Genomic DNA, 27,015 nt, shown 5'->3' with positions numbered 1-27,015 from the left:
TGGCCGAGGGTCGCAGGTTCGAATCCTGCCTCGGGCATGGATGTGTGTTATGTCCTTAGGTTAGTTAGGTTTAAGTGGTTCTAAGTCTAGGGGACTGATGACCTCAGATGTTAAGTCCCATAGTGCTTAGAGCCATTTGAACCATTTTCTTCATTTATTGCTCTCATGATAAATGATAACGAAACGGATTTTCGTAACCCGGAGCTATCAAATGAATTAAAATACGTTCGCATATATAGGAAAGCTAAAATATGTTATTTGTTTCAGATTTTATTTCCATCTCCTTGCAAAACAATGAAGTTATTTTTGCAGGTTTGCTAAAGAGATTTGGTTTTTATTCATCTTTTCTGCTGAGGCAGTCAATTTATTTGAAACAAAGTGCTTAATTTCACACTATTGGCTAGTTTCAACTGTTCACTGCATTTCAAGTGCACGCATGGCATTATGCCATAATAAATGAGGTAATATGGTACTGGTGCTCCAAGAAAATTTACATACGAATATGCATTTTAAACCGAATTATGAATTTTAGTATGTTTCATGAAATTCTGACACACTTGAAGTAACCTCTGATGTCTTGTTTCTTTTATGACATAATGTACGATCTTTTAATGTTTTACAACTATGAACATATTGGCTTCCTGCGTCGTCGTAGATGCGCAAGCGCGGTGACGTCTGTTACCTGGCGCTCTCTTGTTAACTGCTGAAACGAATTTATTTCTAACAGGTCGCGGGAAAATGCTGCGATTGGTGATTTGAAAAGCGTTACATTCAAAGCAAATTTCCTTTTACGCAAGATGAACAATGTCCGAGACTGTACGATGAATTTCTTAAATCACAAAGTATTTGACTCTCATATAAAAATCAACTCTTTGAGGCGACCATTTAGAAGAATTTCGAGCTGAGAAGATCAGACATTTACGTCGTTGTTAAAAATTTTACTGGCACATTTGTGTGATGTATCTTAAAGTGCAACACGCTCAAAAAAGATCAACCTTATATGTGGAGGCTTAGCTTCTCTTCCAGCTTATTAATGTTCCAGACCAAAATTATATGTGAATGCTATGTATGTTAATTTAAACCATTAACTTTTCTTATTTGTGTGTTTGCGCTACTTAAGATTGATCTTGCTATTGGCAGAGTACATTGCGTGTCCTATGATGTGATCAGCTGGTGAGATCATGTGACATGAGCTATGACTGGCTTACAAAAGCACATCGCAAACTCGACTTCAATGCTTCAGAAAGAGACATGCGGTATTTGGTGGAATTCAAATTTATATGTTCGTAATACGAAAATATGCAGCGTACATGTTGTTGCACATCAAAGGTGTTTCAAGACGTGTTTTCCCCCCTGTGTGTCGTTTTCTTAAGTGCCAGGAAATTCTACATCGGTATATAAAATCATAAACATTCAAAGGACTGATGAGTTTTACAGTGCCGAGGGAGACCATACTGTCATTTAACACAGAAAAAGTATATTTTCACCAGGGAGAAAGTGTATTTTTAACCGAGAAGTCCGGGAAAAATCTGGCAATTTTTTTTCCTTGTCCACGTATACACCCTGTAAAACGTATTTCTTGTACTTACCTTTTTTTTAATGCCAAAACGTTCCCTACTTTCTGAATAGCCCTCATAGAATAGGCAATATTAAATGAAAAGAACAGAACACCTTGAATGACTAGAGACAAGATGTTCATGCCTACAGGACATGTACATTAATATGTTCTGCAGAAATGATAAGCATTTCAGTCACCTTGGTTCAGCATGTGCCCTGCTGCCTAATCGCAGATGGTACGCCATGGGTCTTGATAATGTTATTGTTACCTGTAGTTTCCGTCGCTCTGTGATGTCAATGTTGAACCTGAGGGCTGACGTTGTTCAAATGCTAAACTTTTCAGCAGATCATACCCATGCCCATGCCCTGTGATATGATTGACCTATCTCTAGCCGTTCAAGGTGTTTTGCTTCTTCTGGACATGATTGTATATGTAGAAGTTTAAATTGTAACATTGCCAGCTTACTGTATCTATGAAAACTAGTTGATTCATGAACATATTAATCAGTAATATTTAATTCTGACCTATTTATAAAAAGATTATCTTACAAACTAAAAATATGTCAAGCATAATGTAAACATATGCCAAAATAATCCTCTGTTGAATTAATGTACAGAAGAGTAACAGTAATCACAACAGAGCCTACTGTGAAGACACAGGATCCATTTTAAGTTCAAAAGTTATGTTGTAGTTGTAAAGTAATTAACAGAAATAGTTAAATTATTGTTATGGATGTATATTTCATGAATTTTTATTATGGAAACAGAAATATTTCAGCATGCTAATCATGTCACAGCTATTGTCATGATTTGCTAAACTAATATTTAAAACCAGTTTTACGAAAGCATATAAATTTCAATTCTAGTCCAGTTTAAAAAAAATATATACACATACAGTTGTGTTGCATGAGGCTTGTCCGTAAAATAAGGTTCCCAATGCGCTACAGTCCTGAAAAGCACTGTTAACGGTGGATCCCGCAATTCTGTAGTGTATCTTGGTTCCCCCACTCCAAGTCCCCTCCCTAGCGAGCTGCCTGCTAAGCTCAGTCTTGGCTTGGCAGACGTATGTGATGGATTCTTTCCTCGCCTCGCCCGCCAGTTGTCAGCTGCGCTCGGTGATCTGTTTCCTGTCTGCAAAAAACATTGCGCCAGCAGAAATCCATTCCCAGCTATGCGAAGTCTATGGAGACCAGTGTATGAGTGTACAAAATGTGCACAAAAATTAATTTTGGCTTGTTTATGTTGGAAAGAGAGAAACAGAAAGCTTTTGAACACTGAGTATGCTCTCTGGTGTGAAAGCAGAGTTGCCTAGTGGAATATTTAAAGAATTGGCCCACTGTTTCCATGGTATGTGCATATCTTTCGGGACATATTTTCTTGAAGAGCAGCATGCAAAACTGAAAATAAATTCATAGGTTCAGAATCCTTTGGCACCAAATTTGCAGAAACCAGAACATATATCAAACGAGAATCCTTTTTAGAAATTACATCAGTTTCAAGCATGGAATCATTGTGGTCACTTGATGATTTTTGGCGCAGGATTTGTGATAAATATATACAATTTCCGCCCCATATGAACCATGGACCTTGCCGTTGGTGGGGAGGCTTGCGTGCCTCATCGATACAAATAGCTGTACCGTAGGTGTAGCCACAACGGAGGGGTATCTGTTGAGAGGCCAGACAAACGTGTGGTTCCTGAAGAGGGGCAGCAGCCTTTTCAGTAGTTGCAGGGGCAACAGTCTGGATGATTGACTGATCTGGCCCTGTAACACTAAGCAAAACGGCCTTGCTGTTTTCGTACTGCGAACAGCTGAAAGCAAGGGGAAACTACAGCCATAATTTTTCCTGAGGGCATACAGCTTTACTGTATGATTAAATGATGATGGCGTCCTCTTGGGTAAAATATTCCAGAGGTAAAATAGTCCCCCATTCGGATCTCCGGACGGGGATTACTCAAGAGGACGTCGTTATCAGGAGAAAGAAAACTGGCAATCTAAGGATCGGAGCATGGAATGTCAGATCCCTTAATGGGGCAGGTAGGCTAGAAAATTTAAAAAGGGAAATGGATATGTTAAAGTTATATAAAGTGGGAATTAGTGAAGTTTGGTGGCAGGAGGAACAAGACTTTTGGTCAGGTGAATGCAGGGTTATAAATACAAAATCAAATAGGGGTAATGCAGGAGTAGGTTTAATAATGAATAAAAAAATAGGAGTGTGGGTAAGCTACTACAAACAGCATAGTGAACACATTATTGTGGCCAAAATAGACACGAAGCCCATGCCTATTACAGTAGTACAAGTTTATATGACAACTAGCTCTGCACATGATGAAGAAATTGATGAAATGTATGACGAGATAAAAGAAATTATTCAGGTAGTGAATGGAGACGAAAATTTAATAGTCATGGGTGACTGGAATTCAACAGTAGGAAAAGGAAGAGAAGGAAACATAGTAGGGGAATATGGTTTGAGGCCAAGAAATGAAAGAGGAAGCCGCCTGCTAGAATTTTGCACAGAGCATAACTCAATCACAGCTAACACTTGGTTCAAGAATCGTGAAAAAAGGTTGCATACATGGAAGAACCCTGGAGATACTAGAAGCTTTCAGATAGATTATATAATTGTAAGACAGAGATTTAGGAATCAGATCTTAAATTGTAAGACATTTCCAGGGGCAGATATGGACTCTGACCATAATCTATTGGTTATGAACTGTAGATTAAAACTGAAGAAACTGCAAAAAGGTGGGAATTTAAGGAGATGGGACCTGGATAAACTGAGTAAACCAGAGGTTATACAGAGTTCCAGGGAGAGCATAAGGGAACAATTGACAGGAATGCGGGAAAGAAATACAGTAGAAGAAGAATGGGTAGCTTTGAGGGATGAAATAGTGAAGGCAGCAGAGGATCAAGTACGTAGAAAGACGAGGGCTAGTAGAAATCCTAGGGGAACAGAAGAGATACTGAATTTAATTGATGAAAGTAGAAAATACAAAAATGCAGTAAGTGAAGCAGGCAAAAAGGAATACAAACTTCTCAAAAATGAGATCGACAGGAAGTGCAAAATGGCTAAGCAGGGATGGCTAGAGGACAAATGTAAGGATGTAGAGGGTTATCTCATGAGGGGTAAGATACATACTGCTTACTGGAAAATTAAAGAGACCTTTGGAGAAAAGAGAACTACTTGCATGAATATCAAGAGCTCAGATGGAAACCCAGTTGCAAGCAAAGAAGGAAAAGCAGAAAGGTGGAAGGAGTATATAGAGTGTCTATACAGGGGCGATGTTCTTGAGGGCAATATTATCGAAATGGAAGAGGACGTAGATGAAGATGAAATGGGAGATATGATACTACGTGAGGAGTTTGACAGAGCACTGAAAGACCTGAGTCGAAACAAGGCCCCAGGAGTAGAGCCAGTCCTGACAAAACTCTACCATCTGGTGAGCAAGATGTATGAGACAGGCGTAATACCCTCAGACTTCAAGAAGAATATAATAATTCCAATCCCAAAGAAAGCAGGTGTTGACAGATGTGAAAATTACCGAACCATCAGTTTAATAAGTCACAGCTGCAAAATACTAACGCGAATTCTGAAGGTGGCAGGGGTAAAATATAGGGAGCGAAAGGCTATTTACAATTTGTACAGAAAGCAGATGGCAATTATAAGAGTCGAGGGGCATGAAGGGGAAGCAGTGGTTGGGAAGGGAGTGAGACAGGATTGTAGCCTCTCCCCGATGCTATTCAATCTGTATATTGAGCAAGCAGTAAAGGAAACAAAAGAAAAATTCGGAGTCGGTATTAAAATCCATGGAGAAGAAATAAAAAAATCTGATGTTGGAAGAGCAGTTGAGCGGAATGGACAGTGTCTTGAAAGGAGGATATAAGATGAACATCAACAAAAGCGAAACGAGGATAATGGTATGTAGTCGAATTAAGTCTGGTGATGCTGAGGGAATTACATTAGGAAATGAGACACTTGAAGTAGTAAACGAGTTTTGCTATTTGGGGAGCAAAATAACTGATGATGATCGAAGTAGAGAGGATATAAAATGTAGACTGGTAATGGCAATGAAAGCGTTTCTGAAGAAGAGAAATTTGTTAACATCGACTATAGATTTAAGTGTCAGGAAGTCGTTTCTGAAAGTATTTGTATGGAGTGAAGCCATGTATGGAAGAGAAACATGGACGATAAATAGCTTAGACAAGATGAGAATAGAAGCTTTCGAAATGTGGTGCTACAGAAGATTAGATGGGTAGCTCACATAACTAATGAGGAGGTATTGAATAGAATTGGGGAGAAGAGGAGCTTGTGGCACAACTTGACTAGAAGAAGGGATCGGTTGGTAGATCATGTTTTGAGTCATCAAGGGATTACCAATTTAGTATTGGAGGGCAGCGTGGAGGGTAAAAATCGTAGAGGGAGTACCAAGAGATGAATACACTAAACAGATTCAGAGGGATGTAGGCTGCAGTAGGTACTGGGAGATGATGAAGCTTGCACAGGATAGAGGAGCATGGAGAGCTGCATAAAACCAGTCTCAGAACTGAAGACCACAACAACGCAACAACATTTACAATTTGATGCATAGGTTCCAACTGTTGTTCTCCCATTCTGAATGAAATACTTGTGTGCACCAGGAATCTCAGCATATGCAGCTACAAAGTCAAATTACCACAATAGACGACTGGATGCTGAACTTCACATACATCTCCAACTCTCTTCTATTGAGCATGGCATTAAACAGTTGATAATATATATATATATATATATTAAATTAAAGAATTATCACAAATCAGATTTTGCTTATTTTAGGGCTCTGTAAAATACTTAGTGTCGTAAAAGGGTTTTGTCAAAAAATTTCGAGAACCGCTGATGTAAGTAATAAGCATCAAATTATTCATCACAGCTTAATCTATAACCTGATATAGATTTTTTGCATTTGCCTTATAGTTTTAGTTTTTATGACAAAAGGAGCGTTATGTACGGCAAAGTTCGTTAAATACGGCATGAAAGTTAACAGTAGGGTACGTTACATGATCTGTGTTACCAGAATCTTTAGTTATCATTCATGTTCGTTGGCTTTGCAAGCTGTCAACCAGATTATCGTTTTCCAGTCTGTTCTAGACCTCGGGCTACACCACAGAACAGGCTGTCGTCACAACCCAGATTTCAGGAAAGGGCCTCATCGAGAATGAAGCGTGAAACTTAAGAAAGGACTAACACCAAAGAGAGAAGAAATAAGTGTTGAATAGGAGAAAACAGCACGCTGAGGCCAAAAAGATATACTTACTCATGTATTAAGCAGACGGAGGGTGTAGTTTCATTTACAGACACACATGTAACTGTCTCGTTAAAGTGAAGAAAAATGGCCTTCAGCGTTGGGAAGACATAAGTAAAGACTTGATTTTGCGGTTTTAGTTCAGGAAACATATATCTATGTACAAAACATAATATGTATGCTGTACCGCAACTGATTGATGTGCTGCTTCTAGGTGAGCAAGCTAGCATCAAGTTTAAATGAGGCAGAGAAGCTGTATGTACTAAGCTTTGCTGAAATGAATGTGGACAGTCGCATATGTGACAACCAAGAAGTTGACACCATATACAAACCACATAGCCAGGTGCAGATTGTTATGGCAAGTGTTTTATGTGGAAACTGGAAGCAGCCTTTGGTACTATGACGACTCGGGATTTGCTGAACAGAATCAGCAAAGAGACGCAGAAAGTGGGATATGTCATAGTTGCTATTGTACCTAATTTGGGAGGTAAAATGGGAAAGTTTTTAGTATTTGATGTGTATCACATATGGTGAAATATTTGACAACGATATTTTTTTTGCAAACTGAGCGAAAAGTAATAACAAATCGCGTAGTCGAGCAGTTATTTGTTGAAAGATGGTGGCGAACTCATACGAGGGGCGTTTGAAAAGTCCCTGCAAAGTCCGAGAGATGGCACCACAGGCGCGTATCGAGGTCATGTTTGGTTAGTAGCAACTTTGTAAAGAACCATAGAGTAAACATCTATGGAGTGAGCATTCACATGCACAGAACAGATTTTGTGTTGTCAACATACATTGCCGGCCCGATCACGTGTTCTCGGGACGACGTGTGTTTGTCCGTATAGCACTTTGTATATTTAGAATGTCACTACATCCCTAGTACAGACTGATTCTTTTCGTACGTGTCGTGGATTATTTCCATTTGTTGCACAGACATTTAAACAGTATCCATTTGGTACCGGGAATAAAGCAGCTACGTAACTTTAAAGGGCAAGTGATATTGCATTCTGCTTCTTTGCGATAGGTGTCACTGTTCAGATCATTTGATTTTTGGTAGTTTTCGGTATGATACGTCACTTTATAGTATTACAGAGCCTGATGTACATTTTTGCAGTGATAGTCTTGCAAAACGACTTGACAGTACGCTAGTACTTTTGCAAGTGTCCGAAAATCTCCGAATTTGCCACACACCGATTACATTGCTGCTAATTCGTCCTTTTTTGTGCTATTTCTGCGTATTTATTTTCTCGTTTTTTCGAAAGCACAGCTTTTCTTACTAGTGACACGTTGAAGTATTTATTTAACGCAGTTTACGTACTTGCTCCGAGTTTATTAAATAAATAGCAGACTGAGTAATCTATATACATAACAGATAAGTCACTGATAAATGCATAGAGGATAGTATTTGCTGAAACAACTAACCATTCCCTTTCCTGTTCCACTAACAAATTTACGAGAGGAAGCGATTGTTTATAAGCTTTTGTACGAGCTGTAATATCTATTATATATTCATAAAATCGTAGAAAAATAACTCTATAGAATCAAGTCTTAATTATAATGCATCTCGAAATTTTTAAACGTATACAGTGTCTCTTACTAATATGATAACTATAATTAGAGCTACATGGTATGTACCCATGAAAAGTTACTATCCCTCCTTTCACATATTTTACTTTGCATCTGTAGCAACAACAGTAATTCACCATCGCTATTACACTATCAACAAACGGTGAAGCACAACAAAAAGTCTTGATATTATAATCTTCAAACGCTGCGGAAAGCACACACGCACAGTCCCGAAATCACGTGACAATCCTGGTTTAATGTTGACAACATATGCAGCACGCAATGCTCACTCCAGAGATATTTACTCAATGGAAAGAACCATAGAGTGGAGTGAGCATTGCGTTCTGCGCATGTTGTCAACATTAAACCACAGTCTAATATATACAGTCGCGACACTGACTGCTGTGTAAGTTGTTACCATTCGACAGTTCAGGTGACACTAGCGGCCAGAAAGCTCGCCTTCCTCTCATGGCAGATGCGACGTAAAAATAATGTTTGTTTTTAATTCGTTTTGTACGTAATTTACAAAATAGTTAGTATATTTTTGCGTCAAAAGTGTTAGGAGAACAGCGAGAGACATAAATGACCGTGAAATAGAAGTAAACAGAGCACAAACTATTGAATGAAGTGACATAAGCTGCAACATATTCTTGAAGAAAGAATTAAGAAGTAGCATACAGTCGCACTTATTCCAATGAAAGTAAGAAAATACACACTGTATATCCCACATATTAAGTATATACATGCTCTTCCTTGTGTAAAAATGAAGCCACACATCACTTTTCATTAGGTTCTGCTTTGAAGGAAGCCTGCTTCCAAAAATACAATTTCCATCTTATTCCTTGTGGTATCAGGTTATCTCAATAAAAAGCATGACTGTTTTAAAACTTCATTACATCCCATTGATACATTTAACGAAAATGAAATTAAATGAATGAATCCGTCCTAACACTTTAGCAACCCAAATGAACCAGCTTCATCATCTTTTTATTTCTTCTCTTCCTCCTACAGACTAAATATTGATTTCTGAATTTAATAACGTAAAAGAGCCTCACTTTCACAAACGGTCTTACTAACAGCATCTTCGTTTCAGCACAGCACCCAGGTGGAAAATTGGGGATGTTCATCAATGTGTTCACAAATAAACCACCACAATTACTTATGTGAGCATATTCATCAAAAGTAGAAGTCATCATAAACTCACAATGAGTTAAAATTCTTTGTACAAATAAATAGGCTTCCAAAGTTGTCTTCATAACATTTAAAATGACAATAAACTTTGTAATTTGCATCTAAGTCTTGGCTGCCATCTACAAGTACTGCCCTACATTTATAACAGTCATGAATTGTAAGCGGTTTCTTTAATACGTAACCAGACACGTATCTCATGCTGCTTGCCTCTCGGAGGTCTGTTTGGAGTTCCACTTTTGGTAGTCTGATCATTGAACTTGTGTCACTGATGTCCAACAGTGGTGAAACAAGTAATTTGGGCGCTGGTTTCATATCCACTATTGTCTGACCCCATTTGAACTCCTCACAATTGGAGGTAGCTACACTGTGTGTGTTCATTAATTTGCTTGAAGCACAATTATTGAATGCAGCACAAAACTGTCGTGATGATGGTTTGCTACAAAAACCAGCTTTATGTCTTATCCCTGAGAAAACGTTTTCCAGTGGATCTTGACTAATTTTGCGTGTTAATAAATATAAGTTGGTTCCATCCAAAACATCATCAACAAACATGTTCAAAGCGCTTATGTTACCCAGAAGTCCTTTAACACACTTAATCTTAGATGAAAAATCTTTCCCATCAATTTCCATGACTGTGTCCAAGGCTTCAGTGTCTTTAATATTTCCAAATGTCTTGAGGCACTTGTAATGCAGTTCCTTTAACACTATATGCATTAAATATGTAAAAAATATCGTTTACTTTTTGGCAAAAATCTGCAGTAGCAGTAGCAGATGATGATACGGCGCCACATGTAACAAGTTTCTCAATGCCTTCTGCTACTGTATGACTCAACACACGAACTGTAGTGCTTACCTTCCTTTTGGAAAATGCTGGCAGTTGGACAGCTCTTTTAGTGAGCTTGGGGGCCAACTTGTACTTCCTTTTATAATCACTTGAGTACTACTGACAAAATCCTTCCATGAAGTAGAGCCAATCCATCCTTCATCTGTTGTGTGGATAATGTTATACCTGAATAAATTATTACGTTTGGTTTTTATCAAGTGTGGGGTTTCATAAAAAAGTAGATCTTACTCCTTTCGTGTACTGAGCATGGATTAACTGGTGTGATACCCAGCTTATGCCTCCACTCCACAAAATTCTAGCCTTGTTCAGTCACACATGTTTGTACAACTAAACCATTCTCTGTGAGTTATTTGACAACTTCAAAAAATATGCTCGTCAGATGGGTGGCTCCTACTGGTCTTTTGGAGAAATAATATACTAATGGCTGTTTAAAATTTGAGAAGATGCCGTTAATCCTTATAACTAATGCGGTATTGGCAACCACAGATGTACGTATGAAACCCATGTCTTCAAATCCAATAACACGATCCCTAGAGCTGCCATATATCAAATATTCCATTAGTGACATCTCATCCATAGACAAATTAACAGTTATAGCAGTTTCTGGTAACTGCTGCACTTTCTGCTTTAAAAGATGAAATATGTTATTATTTATCCCACAATTTAATTGTATATCTTCCACATACCTTTGTAAGGTATGTATTGATAGAAGGCTAAAACAGTGTGATAAAAAACTATATGCCTGAGTACTATAATACAACAAATTAAGTGCAAATAATTTAGTTTCATCTTTTCATCTCACTCCACGTTTTCCATTGAGTGGTTTATGATTTGGCTTATCAATAAATCGAGAGCATCTTTTATCAAGTACTTGCAACCAATAATTTTTAAAATGAGCTTGTCCTTTAGTACTTGTGTCCTGTGACGTTGTGGTTGCAGTTTATTCTTACAATGGACACTTTCCTTGTCACGTAGTAATTTTGTATGAAGTCTAATGATTTGCACGTTATTACATTTCACACGATTTTCCAACATTCGAATAATTTCACGTAATCTAAGCACTTCATCTTCAAAATATGTCTTTGTTGCATATTCCGTTGTTAGTGATTTTGCATATGTCTCTCGTGTAGGAACACTTATGGTGGCTGTTTCTTCTGTGTCGGGAGACAGTTTTATTGTTTTTGCAGTAACACTTTCACGTTTGTATGGCAATTTTCTCTTCATCGTCACTAGTTGTGGCTTATTCGGCACGCCAAATAACGTAGGAACTGCATTCCACACCAATGTCTTCTTTTCCGTGCTCATGAACTGGTTTGACTCGAAATGTAACGCACAAAACTTCTCGTTATCCTGAAAATAAAGGACATCTTGTTGCAGCAGGTCCTGTCGTCTACTATTTATTAACCATTTATTGCTCCTAAAAAAGAAAAACAAATTCTGTAATTCAATACAGTTTAGAAAAAAATCGTAAATAAAGAGCGCTCTAAAGTGATGTTTCTTACCTCTCAGGGTCCTTCGGAAACCTGAAGAATGACAAATGTGGTGTCTTCTTCCTATTATTACTGCAATTGATTTAGCTACATACACTGCCTTTCTTAAAAACCATGTTAAAAATGAATATAAGCGATACTGTTTACATTTACTGAATACCGTATTCAACAGCGTAGCTTCTCCACCGCTTGGGGCGCTATTGTCGCGGTGTATAACAAAAATCGGCGAGAGTGTCGCGACTGTATATATTAGACTGTGATTAAGCCAGGATTGTCACGTGTTTCCCAGACTTCGCTGTGCGTGTGTGCTTTCCGCAGAGTTTGAGGCTTATAATATCAAGAGTTTTTGTTGTGTTTTCATCGTTTGTTGATAGTGTAATACCGATTCTGAATTACTGTTGTTGCTACGGATGCAAATAAAAATATGCGAAAGGAGGGATAGTAACTTTTCATGGGTGCTATGTTTAAAAATTTCGAGACACATTATAATTAAGGCTTGATTCTGTAGACCTATTTTTCTACGATTTTATGACCATACAGTAGATATTATGGCTTGTACAAAAGCTTACAAACAATCGCTTCCTTTCGTAAATTTCCTAGTGGAACAGGAAAGGGAATGGTTAGATGTTTCAGCAAATTCTATTCTCCATGCATTTATCAGTGACTTGTCGATTATGTATACAGATTTGAAAGACGGGAGACAGATAAATTCAATAGAGTGGGAGTCTGTAACTCTCTTCGTATAATGTGTGTCCAAACCTTTTTGTTTACTATAAAGTTACAGTAGGAGACCATGTTAAGTGTGTCTAGGACATGGAGAATGATTATGTGTGATTTATATTTTAGTTCCCCGAAGGATGAACAATGAGTAAAGATGTGGCTCCAGAAAATAAGGAGGAGTAATTTTGTCCCCACAAAATATTCTAAAGTATGTTCAAAACACTTTGAAGAGGAACATTTAGACAGAAAAATTTGGACGTGTGTGACTGAGGGTAGATGCTATACCAACTATTTTTAATTTTCCACAGCACCTACTACCAATTTCTGCATTCAGCTTAAATACATTTTCTGCACAAATCAAATAAAAAACATAATAGTGTAGCTAATCAAAGTATACATTCATCTTCTTTGGTGTATTTTGCCTTCAATTTATTTTCTTCACCATTTGTGTTATTTTCCACTTCCCTTAACGGTGTTATATGGGTTGACTGTTACATGACCAACTGTATTTGCTTTACAGTACATTTATTCTCCGATCGCCTTTTCCCCCCTTCTTACTCAGTCTACTATTTATTTAATGAACTGGGAACAAGTACGTAAAATGCGTTAAATAAACACTTAAATACGCAAAAGTACTAGCGTACTGTCAAGTCGTTTTGCAAGACTATCACTGCAAAAATGTACATCAGGCTCTGTAATACTATAAAGTGCCGTATCATACCGAAAACTAACAAAAATCGAGTGCATCTGAACTGTGACACCTATCGCAAAGAAGCAGAATACAATATCACTTGCCCTTAAAAGTTAATTAGCTGGCTTATTCCCCGTATCAAATGGATACTGTTAAAATGTCTGCGTAACATATATAAATAATCCACGACATGTACGAAAAGAATCCGTCTGTACTAGGGATGTAGTGACATTCGAAATATACAGGGCGCTATACGTACAAACACACGACATCCCGAGAACACGTGACCAGGCCAGCAATGTATGTTGACGACACAAAATCTGTTGTGCGCATGTGAATGCTCACTCCAGAGATATTTACTCTATGGAAAGAACACACAAAAAGTTTCAGTTATATTGTTCTTCTTTTGTGTTTGGCATTCGTGTGAATGAAGCAATTGAATGATTGTCAAAAAGGACGAAAAAGAATTTCGTGTAGTGGTTAAACATTAGTTTGTGAAAGGCAAAACGCCTCAGGATACTAAAGAGAAGCTTGATAAACATTACAGTGACTCTACATCTTCGATTAGAACAGTTAATACGTGGTTTCAAAATTGTCGGAGTGGCCATATGGGCACAAGTGATGCTGAGCGTTCTGGACGCCCTATGGAGGTTACGACTCCAGAAATCACTGATAAAATCCATGATATGGTGATGGATGACAGAAGAGTTAAGGTTCGTGAGATTGCTAGTGCTGTGGGCATCTCGAATGAATGGGTACACAATATTTTGCATAAACATTTGGACTTGAGAAAGCTATCCGCAAGATGGGTCATGCGACTGCTCATGCTTGACCAAAAACGGAATCGTGTGAAGTGTTGCAAGGATGGTTTTACAGCTGTTGAGGAAGAATCCGCAGGACTTTAAGCGTCGTTTCGTCACTGTGAATGAAACGTGGATACATTACTATACTCCTGAGACAAAAGAACAATCTAAACAATGGGTTACCAAGGGAGAATCTGCACCAAAAAAGGAGAAGACCATTCCTTCGGCCGGAAAGGTTATGGTGACTGTCCTTTGGGATTCGTAAGGGGTAATCCTCATCGAATATCTGGAAAAGGGTAAAACTCTTACAGGTGCATATTATTCATCGTTATTGGATCGTTTGAAAAGCGAGTTGGAAGAAAATCGCCTGCGATTAGACAGCAAAAAAAGTCCTTTTCCATCACGACAATGCACCAGCACACACCTCAGCAGTTGTGGTCGCAAAGTTAATGGAAATATGATTCCACCTCGTTTCAAATCCCCCCTATTCTCCAGACTTGGCTCCCTTGGACTACTATTTGTTCCCCAATTTGAAGCAATGGCTGGCGCGACAAAGATTTTATCCAAACGAGGAGGTGATTGCAGCTATAATAGTTATTTTGCAGAATTGGAAACTTCCTATTATTCGGAAGGGGTCAACAAATTAGAACAGTGTTGGACGAAGTGTATAAGTCTAAAAGGAGACTATGTCGAAAAATAAAAGATTTTTATCCCAAACACGAAAGTAGTTTTTATTTTTGGATGGACTTTTAAAACGCTCCTCGTACTGTATCCTGAACTTATTAATCTGTATTTATCATCCAACAGTTTCCAGAAGAAAGCGACAGTGTGTTCAGCCTGGCTGCCAGTATCTTTTACGGTATTTTTGTTACGAATTCCACGGTAGAGAACCTGGGATGGAATGGGAAACAAAGTTGAAAATATTTTTTAAAAATATGAGAGGGTTAATTAAAAGAGCTACAAGTTTTCCAGTGAACTCATTATGGTTTAATAATCACAAAAGTACAATAATATCGTAGGAAAATAAAAGAACATAACTTTTTTTTATTCCAAAACAGGAAACTATGTCATTTGCCCCATTCTGCTCCAGGCATGAGGCAGACTGGAGCAATAAGGACAAGCAGCTATAAAAACATACAAAACTAGTGAAAATGCAGGTTTTTTTTGTGCTAAATTTATTTTGTTATAAGAGATTATAAAGTTTTAAGTGCAGTATTCAGCGCCTGTGTCCTTTTCTTAAGGCTGTTGATGTAATACACACACTAGGGCAGCCTCGTCATTTTTGCTGTCTAGTCCCACACATGCGTGTGTACCCACTTTTTGTACATGCGTGTGTACCCACTTTTTGTACATGGAACAAGCGACCCTGCCTCTAACTGACTTTGAATAAAGATCACCACAGGATAAATATTAAGCCAGAACAATCTAATTAGCTTTGGGTTCTCTCTTCTTTTCATTTTTTTAAATTTATCGTCAGGCTCATACCTTTGCTTTTTACATTCCTCATTTTGTTGTTCTTATTAAATAGTTTCTTCCTTATTCTTTCATCTTCGACAAATTTCTTTTCCTCTTTTTCCTTAAAATAGCTTTTAACTCTTTTTTTGTATGGAGAATCAGTTAAGACCGCCATCTTCCCCGTCTTCCGATTCTTCTGTTTGGTTTTTTCACTAACTTTTGGCAAAGGCATTGGAATTTCAGGAGAAATATGAAATGAAGAAGCCCTTTCGCCAATTGCCATCCGAAAGCAACTTGGAGGGGAACAGTTAGCAGACGTCCTTAGCCGGCGCGCCGTTATTACAATCAGCTGAAACCTCGCCAGCTTTAACCTCGCAGGCACATCTCTCCTAACTGGTGTACGCCTCCTACACGAAGGAAATTCCAATTGATCAGATCCAGAAATGATTACTTCTTTGCTTAGAGGCCTTCTAGATGAAATGTCAGTAATGTCTGCTGGGAGAAAATCGGGGTCTCTGAATATAGAAGGGTCAGTTGGCCACATTCCGGTAGCTTTAATAGCAATTTTCATTGTTGCACTTTTGATAAAAGCTGACCCAAACGGATCGCAATCTGAAAGAGTTATGACTTTCCCTGGGTTGCTTCATAGCCATTTTTGAAGCTTATTGCCGTAACGAAGACTTAAAACCGTCATTAATGAAACATCAAGTGGCTGAAGTCTGTGAGAGCAATGTGGTGGTAGACATAGCAACGAAACACCTCTCTTCATGGTTCTTGGTGTCGAGTTGCCACCTGATATGAGAAGAACTGGGAAGTCTTTATGTATTTGCAGTTATCCATTCAGTGTTGTATACATCAGTCCATCCTCCTGATGGCAATCCTAACTGAGGTTCTTCTCTTTCTTCTTTCGAGGAAAAATGAGCATCGGGAAAATGTAAGCTCCATTTGCCGATATACGAATAAGGCAGATTACCGTTTCCCCACTCTGATTGATTTGGGGGAGGGGACCAAACAGCGAGGTCATCGCTCCTTTTGGACGAGCGAAGGATGGGGAAGGAAGTCGGCTGTGTCCTTTCGAAGGAACTATGCCGGAACTGCCTGAAGCGATTTAGGGAAATCACGGAAAACCTAAATCAGGATAGCCGGATGCGGGTTTGAACCGTCGTCCTCCCGAATGCTTGTCCAGTGTGTTAACCACTGCACCACCTCACTAGGTTTTTGCCGTTTTCTGCGGATCATAACGAACGACTTGAAGTTTCCCCTTACAAATTATGTTTTTTAATTTGGTTTTTAGGGTTCACTGAAACGCCTGTTTCATCGTAATTAACAAAGCTCCAGGCCTAGATGACCTACGAGTAGAACAAATAAAGCAATTCGGACCAGGTACTAAAAAGTGGATTTTCGGTCTATTGAACAACTGCATCTAGAAGTTACAGATACTTAAAATCTGGCCTAAAGCTAAAGTGGTAGCCATATTGAAACCATGGAAAGATCGGACAGACCCCAAGAATTTTCGATCAGTCTCGCTTCTCTGTCACCTACACAAACTGTTGGAAAGAATGATTCTGAATCGCATATGTAGAAAAGTAGACCAGATCCATATAAAACAATAGGCAAGATTCCACCCAGGAAAATCATGGTGTGAACAGATCCTCATCCTAACCCATTGTACTGAGGACCGATACGAGAGAGGGCAGATCACAAGCGTGGCATTCTTGAACCTAACAGTGCGTATGGCACAGTAAATAATAACAAACTCGCAAGGAAGATTTCTACAATCACCAAGGACTGCCGATTAACGCAGTTCATTCAACTCCTAATACAAAACAGGCAGTTTGTTGTCACCCTGAACCACAAGAAAAGCCTATGGAGAGTCCAGAAGAACGGTCTTCCTCAAGGCAGTGTGTTGGCACTGCTGCTGTACGATATCTGTATCAATGACCAACCTGCTGGAAGAGACACAAGATCTTTCATACATGCAGACGACCCAGCATTAGCAGCTCAAGGAAGGACATTCAAGTAAGTAGAAATGAAACTGACTGCAGCCCTCGAAAATCTGACCGGATACTATGACAATAACCACTTAAAGCCTAATCCATACAGAACACAGATCTGTGGGTTTCACTTGAGAAACAGGCAAGCTAGGAGAAAACTGGAAACAATTTAGAAGGGAAAGTATCTACTACACTGTGTCATCCCTACGTACCTCGGTGTGAAGCATGACCACACACTTACTCTCAAAGACAATTCCGAGAACACGAATCTCGAAGTCTGCCACAGATACAGTATTATAAACAAGCACACTAACAGCACATGGGGACTCAACAAAATGTTTTATGTACTTCTGCTCTGTGTCTATGTTTCTCTGCGGCAGAATATGCTGCTCAAGTCTGGCAGAACACAAACACACACACACACACACACACACACACACACACACACACACCAACACAGACACATACACACACATACACACACACCAGGCACGTTGACACTACTCTTAACGAGACAGGCTGCATTATAACTGGTTGCCTACGACCAAATCCACTCGACAAAATCTATCATCTTATAGGCATAGCACCTCTGGATATCAGACGAAGAAGATCGACAGAGGTTGAGAAGAAGAAAGAGGGAAATGATTTCAGGCATCCTATGTTTGAAATCAAAGCGTCATGTGCTAGGGTGAAGTCGAGGAAGAGTTTTCTCCGAAGAGCTGAAGCCGTTACATCATCATCTTCCGCTCACTGAATAGAACTGTGGCGAAACAGGGCAACTGGAAGTAATAAACAAAACCTAAAGGGAGAAACACCTGTTGGTTTCCAACCACCCGCCAGATGTGGAAGACTTCGAACTGACTGGAAACTAGATTGACACGGTGCAAACAAAACTTGAAGCAGTGGGACCACATTACTGGAGATGCAACCTGCAGATGTGGATAACTTCAAATAGTGAACAGCACTCGTTCTGCCTAAAGTTTCCTGAAGCCTGCACGCTGGGGCACCTGGTATCAGCAAATATCCCAGCAGTCAAGACTGCCGAATTTCGGGCCACAAAAACATTTTGACCTGTACAAAGTCTAATATACACACATCAAAAAAAGTTTTGATCGCCTCAGTTCCGAGAGCTCGGGAACCTGTACAGAAAATTGGGGTAGAGATCAACATAAACATCATTTCCGCCCTTCTTATTGCTCATGAAAACCACACATTTAATGTTGTACCACCATACAACGAGACGTTCATAGATGGTGGTCCAGATTGCTGTACACACTGTTGGTCCCCATTGCCCCATTCCTTGACGGCGATTTGGCTAGATCCCTCAGAGTGGTTGGTGGGTCACATCGTCCATCAACAGCCCTTTTCAGTCTATCCAAAGCTTGTTCGATAGGGTTCATGTCTGGAGAACATGCTGGCCACTGTAGTCGAGCGATGTCGTTATCCTGAAGGAAGTCATTCACAAGATGTGCACGATGAGGGTGCGAATTGTCGTCCATGAAGACGAATGTTTCGCCAATATGTTGCCGATATGGTTGCACTATCGGTTGGAGGATGGCATTCACATGTCGTACAGCCGTTATGGTGCCTTCCATGACCACCAGCGGCGTACGTTGGCCCCACATAATGCAATCCACGAAACATTAGGGAACCTTGCTGCACTAGCTGGCCAGTGTGTCTAAGCGTGCCTAAGCCGTTCAGTCTGACCGGGTTGCCTCCAAACACGTCTCCGACGATTGTCTGATTGAAGGCATATGTGACACTCATCGGTGAAGAGAACGTGATGTCAATCCTGAGCGGTCCATTCGGCATGTTGTTGGGTCCATCTGTACCACACTGCATGGTGTCGTGGTTGCAAAGATGGACTTGGGCGTCGGGAATGAAGTTGCGCATCACGCATCCTATTGCCCACAGTTTGAGTCGTAACACGATGTCCTGTGGCCGCACGAAAAGCATTATGCAACATGGTGATGTTGCTGTTAGGGTTTCTCCGAGCCAAAATCCCTAGGTAGCGGTCATTCACTGCAGTAGTAGCCCTTGGGTGTCCTGAGCGAGGCATGTAATCGATAGTCTTGTCTCTCTGAATCTCCTCCATGCCCGAACTACATAGTTTTGGTTCATCCGAGACGCCTGGACAATTCCCTTGTTGAGAGCACTTACAGGCACAAAGTAACAAATCGGATGCGATCGATCTCCGTCTAGGCATGGTCGAACTACAGACAACACGAGCTGTGCACCTCCTTACTGGTGGAATGGCCATCTCTTAAGGATATCTCTTAAGGAATCCGTTAACCCAATATTCAACTGTGATTTCATTTTTAAATGCCATTTTTTACAGTCAACTGATAAGCTAGGCTATGCAGGTGTTAGACTGAATAACCTAGCCTCCACTGTTTTTAACTGGTTAAAGAGCTCAAGTTCCTGTCCTCCAAAAAATACGTTTTTAAGCTTTCCAGCAGTGTTCTCAGTTTCATAGTCAGGGTTTTTTCTTCACTTTCTAACGTATCTTTACAAAGTAGACTAGTGAACAGCAAATTGTTTTGAAGCCTTTAAATATCTATACTGATCAGAAATAATCTAATCTTATCGACAGCATTGTTCATTGCTTCAGTAGACCAAGACTACCTTTTTGTTTTTCTTCGTATACTCGAACCGTCTGAAATCAAAGAAAAATTAATTAGCGATCTACTTACTTCTGACCAACGCGGGCCAGAATGCGGTACTACCCCATTTTGCTCCACCCGTTCTGCCCCAGGGACTCGATATAGGTTATGGGAATGAAGGTACTCAAGAAAAATACATAAACAAGCATTCAACAATACGAAACTACAGTCTACTGAATTTACTTTAACCATATACTAACAGTAGCCGTGATGTAGGAATTACAAGACAGAAGCAAATTATCACACAACGGAAACTTGACATACAAGAGCTCAAGAAAACACGACAAAAATGGCTGCTGTAGACGAAGAGTACCAAGGTGATCTAGTTCAAGTTATTGTCGCTCGTTGACAGCACGTCCTTGACACCAAAAAACGTCGATCTTCATTCTGCCCCAGTACCCTGTTGTTCCCCACTTTCTCCTACCAGATGACAAACGATCTGTTTCAAAAGGTTTGTTTGTGGAGACACAAGAGGAAATTCTTAGCAGATTCTACCACATATGTGAAGAAAGTGAGAGTGGGAAAGAATAAAACTTCACTTCCTGTACAAAAGGAATTGTAGTATTCACCACAATATGCTCACTGTTAGGTTTACTTTTCTGATTTAAGACATGATAACAGTTTGAAGTATGTATTGACATCAAGGTTTAACCTCGCAATCTTGCAAATATCTTTACCCTGGTAGGAGCAGTTGGCAGAGCCTATGACCATCCCTTGCCAGTGGAACCGAAAAGCCATTTTGCATTGAAATCATGAAAAAAAGTATTGCTGGCGTCCAGTTACACAACTCTTTAGCACTCGCAACTGGGAGAGATTCAAACTGCCTGAGTACCAGCTGTTCACATGTCTTCTGTCTGGCACTGAGGAACATTATCAATCGTAGAAGGTGAACAACAAATGAAAAACACCACATAACGTTATTCAAATGTGTCACATTTAGTAGAGACTTCAGAATGTTCTCTAGAAAGTCTCCATTACAGTGCGGGATATTTTGCTTCCAGATGCATCTAGAAGATTTCTTTGGACACCGTAGTGGGAAGACAATAGATGTATCAAAAGAACATGCAAGTTCTGGGTGGATTGAGAAACTACTTTGTGGCAGCTTAATGGTCTGGCATTACTAACTAAAATATCCGTATACGTAGTTTCAGCGTTTTTCGAAGAACAATAGAAACAGTTCTCTGCAGGAAAAGATTAGTGATAAAGCGCTAAAACTTTCTGTAGACATATCAGGAGTCATGAGAGCTTTTTATTGCAACAAAACGTGAAGGACACGTATAGTATAAGAAGACAGAGACTCGGAAATGAGTCACATATTAATGAAGGATGTTGGCTGTAGAATATTTGCAAATGAAGGATGAAGAACAGAGGGAAATGGGGGACTGCACGAGACCAGTCGAAAGAATGAAAAAAGAAAGGACTTATAACACTATAGCTGCACCTTTTTGCTATACTAACATACAGTTTGTTTACCAAATGAGGTATTTAGATGCAGGAAGTGTTACCCTCTGAGAGGATTTCATAAGATTTGACCATGAACTGCCTAAAGACGTTACTAATCGAACTTGAAAATGAATTTAGCATAAAAGTACAGAAAGTTACGTACTATCAAAAGTTTGAAGAATGTTTTAAACATTTAAGTTAATTAAGTGAAATAATAACGGTCGCCAGCCTAATTAGGCACAGAAGTGAAGCTCAATTCATTAATCAGTTAACTGTTGTCCTATTGAAACTAAACCTGGTTTCCTTTTCCACAGAAGTGCAATAATCCCTTATACAAGCAGACGTATAGTATAATGGATATGCCCAATTTCACTATCAATGTAAGCTTTCACACTTAAAAGACACTTTAGTAATCACCACTCATACATACCTTACCTTGTATAAGTGGTTTCATCATTACAGGCAGTGACAGTCAATGTTCAACAAAATATTGGCCGGGACCTGACCTGATTTCAGCTGATTCTTTTCAATTAATATTTATAGATTAACATTCACTTGCAATAAAATGCACAGAGTCATTAATTATTAAAGTTGTAACTACCTTCATAAATAAATAAGTCATAGCAACTTTAATTTCTTCAAGAACAAGAAATAGGTGGGACCCACAAACTGTTGACACTTTCCTTCATACAAATTACACAAAATTCCAGATTTACTTCACATTTAGTCCCTATGTTCTTTGATTAAGCAAGTTTGTGCACTATTACCATGAATGAGACACAGCAAATTTTACTGTCATCAAAGAAAAAAAATATAAGTGGGAGATCATGAACTGAATTTACACTGAACACAAATTACACAAAGCAGAACAGCTTTTTTCAACTTCAGTTACTATATTTCTTTAGCAAATAGTAATTAGCATTTTTAGCAAACTAGATGTGGAGTACTATAATCGAAATAATCTGAACATAATTTTCTGTGACAAATAGCAGAATACAAACTAAAGACACTTTTCCACTCACCTTGTATGTTTTACAGGACATGAATGCAGCATATTTATTCAGCAGGTAGCACAAGATTTTTATTTTCAAACCTAGCTTTTTAAAAGAGTATCATGTAACTAATCCAAATAAATTCATTTATCTGTCCATTGTCTGCACTTTTCAAAGTGATTTTAGGTAGACAAACTTTAAAATGCAAAACTTAAAATGATGTTAATCAGTTACTAGCAATCATTCACAAAAGCAAAATTACTGCCTCCCTTGTTATCCAGAAAATTCAAGTCAATTTTAAGAAAGTATTTTCACTCAATCAAACAAAGAAATGAAAGCCAATTATTTAAGCAGCACTGTACGTTAAGTGTGACACTCGGAATTCTGTATTTATGATGAGATCACCCTAGAAGCTTCCAAGATGAGGAACAAATCAGGGTTGTTACACATAATTAAAAGTAGGTACCTTATTATTGAAATACTTTGGTACAGTTGCTGATTTTCACTTTACAAAAAATTAACTTCTCCCCTTTGGTGAAAACTATTGCGCAATATTGTGGCGAGCAAGCAGCGGCAGGTGGACATTCTGGTGTAAGTGTATTGATCTGTTATAGTCTTCTTGGCAACGTACTTCCACATTTATAATCTTCTCCACTGTTAGAGCATCATTTTAATATCGGTCATCCACCCGAGGCTTTCCATCCAGTTACAGATAATGCAAGCCTCGCTCGGCACTTTGCCTGTTCACTCCACTAAAGCTAGCCCCCGACTCTTTCGGTAGCTACTCTCCGACGACTTTTCTAGCCCACCTTTTGCCTCGCCCCAGCCACGTTTTGCGCGCCAAAACTTACTTCCGTTTAAGAAGGGAAGCAATACGGGCTTAAGTTTATATAATGCAAAAGCCCCAAAGTGTGAAACAGCTTACATAAGTTCTAAACAATCATTCTTTACAAAACATTAAATATGCACATATTGTTAAGTTAGCAAAATGTTGTTTAACAAAATTCCAGTTACCTATAACAAGTTTCGTTTCCCTCCAAGTGAGGCAAAGTAGTTAACCAATGAAGAGAAAACATTAGATACAATTTAACACGACATCAAAGTTTTTTTTGCAAAGAAAAGAGTATACACATTTATACTGTATCGAACTAATCACACAATAATTACAGAAACTCAGCGATGGAATGTTGAGCAAACAGAAAGCAAAATGAATCAGCAGAAAGTATGTAATATCTGAGTTATGGTGTTACAGACTCAAAACAAGAAGGAAAATGTAAGAAATCTAGAAGTTACATTGTATTAGCCCTATCCTTTTTCTTCGAAACTTGGTGGAATTTTGATTACTTATATTCGGTTAGGGCGAATGAAAAATCAGAGTCTGAAGCAATCTTCCGAGTCGTGTTCCGTACAAATTCCTCAATCCTTCCAGCGCTCAGAGTTACTACTTGCAGAATCGCTACAATGTGTGGTCCAATAAAGTCTGGTGATGCAGGGACGGCTGTAGCGAATTGGTTTTACTGCCCCGGGACAAAACGAACAGCCACCGAGCCAGGCGAAACCGCGGAGGAAGCCGGCAAGGCGTCGTAGCAGCCATTGAGGACTACTCGCCAGTTGACAAGTTCTTGTTCTTGCTGCTGAGTATGTACGTTAAAATTACGCACTATTTCGATGAAAATTGTGCACACGACTGTCTTTGGGGAAATATAATGTTAAGGGATAAAATACAGGGAGACAAATGTTATCTACGACTTGTTCGGATAACAGACTGCACGCCCAGATAGCTATGCACATTTGTATGCCGCTTCTGGGACTCATTGATAAGTCCTGGCCCCGTAATCGGGTCCACAAGGCGGATTAATGAGGGTCGGTGTGCAGACCAGCCTGGATGTGGTTTTTATGCGGTTTCCTGTACCTGACTAGGGTAATACCGGCTTGTACCCCGTCCTGCCTCAGTTACACGATTCACGGACATTTAGAAAGCGTACGCACACTTTCACATGAGATAACACTAGACGCAGACAGTTGCGGCACACGAACTCTATCGGGGAGGGGGGTGGGGGGAAGGGGAGGGAGGTTGGGAAGAGGAAGGGCATCTGGCCAAATTTGAAAACTTGAAATGCTGATCCCTTGAAGATACGGGATAAAAACCATGTAACACAGGAAAAGAGTGCTGAAGACAGATTGCAGTCATGAGTGAGTATAAGATTCAAATGGCTCTGAGCACTATGGGACTTTACATCTGTGGTCATCAGTCCCCTAGAACTTAGAACTACTTAAACCTAACTAACCTAAGGACATCACACACATCCATGCCCTAGGCAGGATTCGAACCTGCGACCGTAGCAGTCGTGCGATTCCGGACTGAGCGCCTAGAACCGCTAGACCACCGCGGCCGGCTGAGTCTAAGGACATGAAAGGGAAATATTAGTTGAAAATGTTGTCCAATAAGGTTATAACCTATCCAGCATGTTATTCAATCCGTGCATGCAGGAGCAGCCAAGGATCAAAAGAGAAATTTGGAGGCCGAATTAAAGTTCAGGGAGCAGAAATAAAAACTGTGAGGTTCGACAGTGACATTTCTGTCAAAGACGGTAATGGGCAGTGTCTTGGAAAGAGGTTATAAGATGAAAACCATAATAAGTAAAACAAGTGTAATGGAATGTAGGCGAGCTATATCAGGCGATGCCGAGGGAATTGCATTGAGATACTAAAAATGATAGTAGAAGAGTTTTTCTTATTTGGTAGCAAAATAACTGACGATGGAGTAAATAAAGATTTAAAATGCAGACTATAAACAGGAAAAAAGATTTTGAGAGAAGTGGAAACGCGTCAACATGTAACAAACCTAAGTGCTCGGAAATCTTTTCTGAAAGTAATTTTATGCAATGTAAACTTGCATAGAAGTGAAACGTTAACGGTGACGAGTACAGAAGAGAACAAAAGCTTATGAAAAGTGGTACACAGGGGAAAGCTAAATTAGATGTTGTCAGATAACTGACAACGAATCGGGGAGGAAATAATTTTGTGTCACAATATGATTAAAAGAATATGGTCTGCCACCAGAAATAGTTGATAAGCCAATGCAAGATAGCGTGGGGATTTAAAATTATATGTGAAGCTAGAGATTTGAATACAGTAAGTACGTTCAGATAGATGTAGCTTATAGTACTTATACAGGGATGAAGAGACATTCACAGGATAGACTGACCGATGACCGTAGCAGTCTGGTCCTTTTAATCCCACAACCACAGGATAGACTAATGTGAAGAGCTGTATCGAACCATTCTTCAGGCTGAAGGCTGTAAAAGCACACTATGTTAACCGTCGAAATGTCGGGAAATATCATCACGAGTGTAGGGGTTGAATGGACAGTTGATATACATTATCTGATCAGAAGCATCCGGACACCTATTAGTGTACATTAACAGGGAAAATTTAGAAATGTGTGTTAAGTTCCTATGCGACCAAACTGCTGAGGTCATCGATCCCTAGGCTTACACACTACTTAACTTACGCTGAGGACAACAAACACACCCAAGCCTGAGAGAAGACTCGAATCTCCGACTGGGGGAGCCGAGCGAACCGTGGTAAGACGCCTCGCTGCGCGGCTCATTAACAGGAGGTGAGTCCACACATCACGTTTATGGCAGCTTGAACACTGATGGGGACACTTTCAGTGAGACGGCTGAATGTCTGTGGAGGAATCACAGCCAATTCTTCCTCAAGAGCCGAAACCGAAAGTAGTAATGTTGGACGCTGGCGTCTGGTGCGACACAGACGCTGTAACTCATCCCATAGGTTGGAATAGAGACACTGTGCAGGCCAGGCCATTTCAGGAGAGTTATTGTTCACAGATCATTGCCTCAAGATGCTACTTTATGACATGGTGCATTGTCGTAGTCATACAATCATCATCTCTGAACTGTTTACTAAGGTACGCAGTACACAACGCTGTAAAACGTATTCGTATTCATTCGCATTTAGTGAGTTTTTAAGTGCAATAAGGGGACTGCACCCTACCACGAAAGACATTCCAATAGTACAACACCACCTCCTCTTTACTTCACTACTGGCACCACACATTATGGCAGCTAACGTTCTGCAGGCATTCGGTAAACCCAAATCCTTCCAAAGGATTGGCACAGGGTACAGCGTCATGCATCACTCAAATTACTCGTCTCCAGTTATTCACTGTCCAGTGTCATTGCTCTTCACATCACTTCAAGCATCGCTTAGTATTTATTACAGAAATATATGGTTCATGAGGAGCTGCTTGACCGTTATACCCCAATCTTTTTAACTCCGTACACATAGTTATTGTGCTAGTT

Source organism: Schistocerca gregaria, chromosome 6 (assembly GCF_023897955.1).
Source record: "Schistocerca gregaria isolate iqSchGreg1 chromosome 6, iqSchGreg1.2, whole genome shotgun sequence".
NCBI lineage: Eukaryota > Metazoa > Arthropoda > Insecta > Orthoptera > Acrididae > Schistocerca > Schistocerca gregaria.
The sequence above is the reverse complement of the archived record's forward strand: the minus strand, read 5'-3'. Positions refer to the sequence as shown.